This window comes from Sorex fumeus, unplaced genomic scaffold (genome assembly GCF_029834395.1).
Source record: "Sorex fumeus unplaced genomic scaffold, SorFum_2.1 ptg000081l, whole genome shotgun sequence".
Classification (NCBI taxonomy): domain Eukaryota; kingdom Metazoa; phylum Chordata; class Mammalia; order Eulipotyphla; family Soricidae; genus Sorex; species Sorex fumeus.
In genome coordinates this window covers 4,918,944-4,925,876 of record NW_026606138.1, presented here as the reverse complement: position 1 = coordinate 4,925,876, position 6,933 = coordinate 4,918,944, and the positions used below count along the sequence as shown (strand labels likewise).

Below are 6,933 nucleotides of genomic sequence, written 5' to 3'. Positions count from 1 at the left end.
TGTTGCATGCTAGTGTAACCCAATGGCATCTGTTCACTCCAGGAACATGAAGAGCCTCAAACTGTTTGTTCAGGATTTTGATGAAGAAGTCTGACCATCTCGTAGATGGGCAGCCACGCAGCCTTTTGACGTCCCATGGAATCCAGTCGGTAACAGCTCTAGTCCAGCAGTCATCTCTAAATTGCATTACGTGCCCAGCCCATCTGATTTTCAATGTGTTGGCAAACGAGAAAGCGTGCCTGATTCTTGATTGTCTATGGAGGTCGGAACTCTGGATTCCTTCTCTCACTTGAGTGAAGCGTGATACTCCAAGCATAGCTCTTTCGATTCCTCTTTGGGATACCTGAATAGGGTTCTCATCCTGTTTTCGTAGTGCCCAGGTCTCTGAGGCATATGTTAGTGCAGGAAGAACAGTAGAGTTGAAAAGATGTGCCCAGAGCCAGAGTTCTTAGTCCTCTTGACAACTTCTTTGACGTTCTTAAAGGCACTCCATGCCGCTCTCTTCCTCCTGCGCAGTTATGGAGTCAAGTCGTTCCTCATGTTGAGTTCTCGACCTAGACACACATAGCTGCTGCATTTGGAGATGTTCGTTCCATTGAAAGCAAATGGAACGTCAGGGACTAGTTCATTTTTCATGAACATTGTCTTGCTGACAATGTTCAGATTCAGCTGCAGTCTGACCTTTCCACACTCACAGTAGAAGTTGGCCAGCATATGTGCCACTTGGCTAATGTTTGGTATTATTAGAATGATGTCATCAGCAATGTGGAGGTGGTATAGTTGCCAACTGTCTATCTTCACTCCCATTCTTTCCCATTCCAGTCATCACAAGACGTTCTTATGGGTGGCACTGAAGAGTTTCGGTGAAATAGTATCACCCTGCCAAACCTCTCTCTCTATGTCGATGATCACTTCCTTGTAGAATAGTGAGATCCTCGTGGTGAATCCGTAATACAGCTCGCAGAGGATCCTGGTATACTGATTTTGAATGCCCTGTTTGGCTAGGGCTTCGATGACCGCTTCAGTTTCAAAAGAATCAAAGGTCTTTTTTAAATCAATGAACGTTAGACAAAGCAGCATCTTGAACTCCCGAGAAACCTCCATGAGCTTGGTCAACCATGTGGATATGGTTGATCACGCTGAATCATTTTTGGAACCCGGCTTGCTCATTGTTGTCCTTCATCTAGTGTTCTGTCTATTCTTTTCAGGATAACTCAAGTGAACAATTTGTAGACGATGGACAACAGGCAGATCGGGCGATAGTTGCCGATGTCGTGGATGTCTCCCTTCTTGTACAACAGAACGGTCCTGCTGGTTTTCCATTGGGATGGAACCTTGCATTCAGACAGGTAGCGTGTGAAGAGCCAAGCCAATGTATTAACAAGTATCAGCGGCAGATTCTTCAGGTGTTCGGGTCTGACCTTGTCTGGACCAGATGCTGTACTGACATAATGGCGTGTCGGATTTTAGAAGGGAGAACTTTGGGAACGACATATCCATACTGCGGAATTTGGTATGTGGGCAGATGGACGTGGCTCTCTTCGATAGCCATGAAACATACTGTCACTATTTATTTATTTTTGGTTTGGGTGCCACACCCAGCGATGCTGAGGGGTTACTCTGACCTCTGCACTCAAGAATTACTCTTGGCAGTGCTCAGAAGACCATATAGGATGCTCAGGATCAAACCTGGGTTGGCTTCATGCAAGGGCAAACACCCTACTTGCTGCACTATAGTTCCAGCCCCTTTGTGTCCTTATTTAAAACCAAAAATTCTCTTTAAACTTTTTAAGTTGTACATTGGAAATAAGCTACTAGAATTAAAGGAGGAAAAAATTTGATAGAATGTGTAAACTTATGAATAATCAAGGATGTGAAAAAAACACAAGATCATTTCTTTTTTAATTTTATTTAAAAAAATTAATTATTAAAAAATTGAGTCACCCTGGGATTCACAGTTACAAAGTTGTTCATGATTGGGTTTCAGTCCCAGAAGAGAACAGTGCAGTCTCCTGCCCCCACGCCTGGCTGTCCTCGCCGGGGCCCCTTGGAGGGAAGCGGGTTGAGCTTTCCTCCCCGCCCCAACCAGGGATCTGGCAGCCGAAGACCTCCAGGACCAGCCACCACCATGCTGAGACCACTCTCCGCACACATGAAAGTACTGGCAGAGGAACAAAGCCACGCGGGTTCCGGGGCCGAGATCTCCAAGCCTACTCGGATCGGGGTCGAGCATCTTCCACCCAGATCCTCCAAATTCCAGTAGGCGGGGGTCACACCCACCAACTGGCCCCCTGGCGCCGTGTAATCCCATCAGCGGCCAAGACTCAGAGACTATAAAAACCAGCTCCCGGAAGAGAACAGTGCAGTCTCCTGCCCCCGCACCTGACATCTTATTATGACATCTTATTATCTCATTCCTACTTTGGACAAACTGGCAGGCTACTGAATGTAGCCTGCCCACACGACAGAGTCTGGCAAACTCCCCGTGGCGTACCCAATATACCAAATACCAGTAACAATGATGGGTCTCATTCTCCTAAAGAGCCTTGAATATAATCTCAGGACTAGAATAAAGGAGACGTTACTGGGGCCTGCTCGAGGCAATCGACGAATAATAGGATGATTTGTGATTTGTGATTGTGATTGGGTTTCAGTCATGCAATATTCCAACACCCGTCCCTTCACCTGTGTACATTTTCCACCACCAATACAACACCATATCTTCATTTGTTAGAGGGACAAGACTTCTACTGTGCCATGTCACATATGCACTCTACACTCACCCATACCTCAACTGTCACTGTCACTGTCCTCCCGTTGTTCATCAATTTTGCTCGAGCAGGCCCAGTATCATTGTGAGACTTGTTACTGTGTTTGGCATATCAAATATGTCATGGGGATCTTGCCGGGCTATGCTGTGCAGGCGAGATACCCTCAGTAGCTTGCCGGACTCTCTGAGAGGGGCGGAGGAATCAAACTCGGGTTGGCCATGTTGTCTGCATGCAAGGCAAATGTTCTACCCACTGTGCTATCGCTCCAGCCCATACCTCAACATGGAACCATATTCGATGATAGAATCTTTTTAAAAATGTAGGTAGGGGCCCTAGAGTCTGGATCAGTGGCTTAAAGCTTGTCCTAGTGAGCTTGGTGACTTGCGTTGAAACCCCCGTGTCTCCCACATGCGCTCTCATACAGCCTGTCTGCTATGGTCCCCAGTGAGAAGAACCCAAAGCTTCAAATTTGAACCCAGTGGCTTCAAATGCTCCAGGGTGAGTGTGAGACCAGGAGCTTAATCCCTGGCCTGGGATCCCTGACTGGGGCACATGCAGTTAAATGAAAGGAGACATTTAAGATGTATCCTAATCCACATGGCTTGTGTCCTTTTGAGGAAAGGACATTGAGACTCACACAAGCCCTAGATGGACCCTTCCCGCCCTCAGAAGGACCCTGTGGACCCTGTGAGCAAGTCTTGCAGCTTCCAAACTGCGAGACGATCCTTCTGTGCTATTTAAACTCCCGCTGCCCCCACACCAGTCTGTGATGCTCCCTGAGAGCCGCCCTAGCAGACTGACACATGCTTTCGAATCACCCACTCTAGTTATGTTGCTGGTTTTTAGAAAGCTGTTAGAGTTATGTAAGTTAATGTGAGGATATGTGCTTAATTGCTGAATTAAGAAATAGTATGTCTGGAGAATCAACATATTCTATATTCTGATTATTTGCTTGCATTGGGGATCAGAGAGGTAAGACAGATAGTAAAGCACTTGCCTTGTTTGCTCTGCTACCAAGCACCACTTATGGTCCCCTGAGAACTCCCAGGAATGGGTCCTATGTATAGACCCTGGGTTGCATAGCTACGTGTCACTAGTAAAAGCCCTCAAAAACAGAAGAAAAACTTCTTATGGGGTCAGAGTCTTAGTATAGAAGGTAGGGTGCTTGCTTTTACTGGCCAACCTGGGTTTGATTCCCAGTACCATGTATGATCCCCCGATCATTGCCAGGAGTGATCCCTGAGCACCGCTGGATGTGACCTCAAAACAAACAACATTTGATCTATATTGCTCAGTGCCTTCCCTGCTCGTATGAGGCCTCAAGTTGGATCCCCACTGCTGCCCACCTGCAGTGAGCACAGTCTTGGTAACTGTGCAGCGACAACAGAGGGTGTGATCTCTGGTGCTCCACACTTAGACATGTGTGAACACAGCAATTTATATGTGTGTGACTCCCAGAGAGCTCTACGGCTAAATGTGCGAACCCTGTGGACGGCAGTGAGACGATCCTCCTCTCCCAGTAAGCACGAGTGTGAGCACCACAACTCCAGGGTCTGACCCTAGTGAGCACGCGTACCAGCACAAAAACGAAAGAAGTGTGACCTGTGGTCATCACAGCAACAACATCAAAGGAACGGGAAAGAAGAACAAAAAGTAAACTTCTTACATTGCCTCTTAACTCCAATTATGATGTTCCGATTGGAGTTCATGCAGTACTATAAGACAAACAAGGGCTGGAGCGATAGTACAGCAGGTAGGCTATTTGCCTTGCAGGTGGCTGACCTGGGTTCAATTCCCAGCATCCCATATGGTCCCCTGAGCACCGCCAGGAGTAATTCCCGAGTGCATGAGCCAAGAGTAATCCCTCTGCAAGGCCGGGTGTGACTCAAAAAAAGCAAAAAAAAAAAAAGAGAGAGAAAGAAAGAAAAGACAAACATCACTATGGGTCACTGAGCAGTTGGAATGACCCTGAAACATGCCGTCTAAAACGATCACTGTATTCTCAGTTGTCGACAAGGAAGAGGGTTGAGCAGAGAGAACTGAGGGGACTGGTTAGGGTTCCCGCTGCCGAGGAGGGAGCAGCCTGCGCAGGGTACTGCTGCTGAAGACACAGACGTTTCTCTGCAACGAGACCCGAACTGGCAGGCCTTACCTAGAGCTGCTCGGGCGCATCTTATAACTAATCGGGACAGTCCATCAGGGCCGTGCGCGGGATCACACCCAAAAGGCACAGCCTCCGGATTCGAGACTGCCGCGCCGCTGACATCTCTGTGCGCACGCCATGCGCCACTTTGGGTTGGAAAGATCCAAGTGGATGAAATCCATCTAGGGCCTTATGGCAACAGTGCCAATGGCAACGTCTGTACTTTCCTCCCTCAGAGGAGGCAGTGCCCTGACCTGCCCCTGATAATGATGCATTGAAACTATGGCTACGTTGGGGACAGCGTGGGAGAGGTATGACTGTCCAAAGCAACTGTGTCCAGGGTCCTTTTGGGCAACCTGTACCAATCACCAGCTACAGCACTCCAAGGGGGTCTGCTGTGTGCAGCTAGTACACACCAGGCCTCAGGGGGGCCTGGTTGGGGACAGAGTGGGGGGTCACTAAAGCTGTACCTAATGGTGCTTGAAGCCACCTGGTGCCAGGGATGGAATTCAGGGCTTCTGCATGCTAGGTATGTGTGCCAGCTCTTGCTTTGAGCTCTATCACTGGCCCTGAGGTGAAGCCATCTAGGTGGATCTCATTGAGAATATGGCATTATCGGAAAGCATGGCGGAGTGGTCAGTTTGGCTCTAACTGCGTTTTTAAAATTACTTTTCTTCTTTTTTTTTGAGCCACACCCAACTAGGTTTGGGGATTACTCATGGCTCTACACTTAGGGATCACTCCTGGCAGTATTCTGGGGACCGTATGGGCTGCCGGGGCTCCAGCCCGGGTGGGTCTCGTGCAAGGCAGGCACCCTACCTGCTGTCCGGGAGTTGGCAACTATCTCTGCGGTCCAGGCAGAGGGAACAGCCAGGGCAAACTCCCTAAAGCAGAAGTGTTCCTGGAATGTTCTAAGAGGCCCCCCTGCCTAGAGCCCTGTGAGAGGGGGAGAGAAGAAGAGGAAGATGAGGTCAGAGGGAGAAGGAACCAGACCACAGTGTGTCTTGGTAGCCTTGGCAAGCCTTCATGCTTCTTCCAAGACAGGCAGGAAACCAGAATAGCACAGCCGGACTTCGGTTGGAAAAGATTCTTCTGGCTGGCATGGAGGGAGCAAGGCTAAGTGGGAGAGTCAGGCAGGAGTTTGTTTCAGAATTTGCAAATGCTGGGGGAGAAGGCAGCTCAGATAGAGAGGGGAGCACCAAGTAAAGGGTGTTGGGAGGATCCTCCCAGGATGAGAGATACATGCTGAAAGTAGACTATAGACCGAACATGATTGCCACTAAATGCCTCTTTTGCAAACCACGGCACCCCAAAGGAGAGAGAGAACAAGAGAGAATGCCCTGCCACAGGGGTAGGGTGGGATGGGGCGGTGGGCAATGGGAGGGATGCTGGGAGCATTGGTGGTGGGAAATGGGCACTGGTGGAGGGATGGATACTCAAGCATTATATAACTGAAAACCAAGCACAAAAAATTTGTAAGTCTACAATTGTACCTCATGGTGTTTCACTAATAAAAAATTTTAAAAAAGACTTAAACAATATCAATAACTCTGAAAAAAAAAGAATTTGGACAAGAGACAGCGATGATGGGATGGAGTGGGGGGTGGGAGTGGCCCGGGACCTGCTCTGTTCTGGAGCGAGGGAGTGATGTATCCAGCAGATATTCAGGGGCTCTGTCAGTGCCACACACTCTCACGTTGGGGGCCCAACCTCATTGCAGCCCCTGTTTCTTGCGGGTAACTAATCTGTGGTCAGAGTCACCCTTGAGGGAGGGTTTATCCCACGGCAGGGGGTCTCTCAGCACTCCCGTGTTTTCTCTCATTAGCCTGCATCTACTGTGAAGGCTTAGGTAACATGCTTGTAACAATTAAAGGCGAGGAAGGTCAGCACTCAGGGGTAGTGAGTCCCCTACACTCACACAACCAGGCAGCACCTTCAAACCCAGAGGATGTGTGGGTGCAATGCAGGGCAGGACAGATGCTGTGTGTGTGGGGGGGAGATTCCCAGGGTTTTCCTGGG

The 6,933-nt window shown here is 48.9% G+C and overlaps 1 non-coding gene across 1 annotated transcript; it reads right to left on the bottom strand.

The window, feature by feature from the left end:
* Positions 1–5,242: 5,242 nt before the first annotated feature.
* Positions 5,243–5,384, bottom strand: LOC130039028 (small nucleolar RNA SNORA70). The gene has a single exon (XR_008794826.1). It is a non-coding gene; the product is annotated as a small nucleolar RNA SNORA70 (small nucleolar RNA).
* Between the last annotated feature and the right edge of the window lie 1,549 nt (positions 5,385–6,933).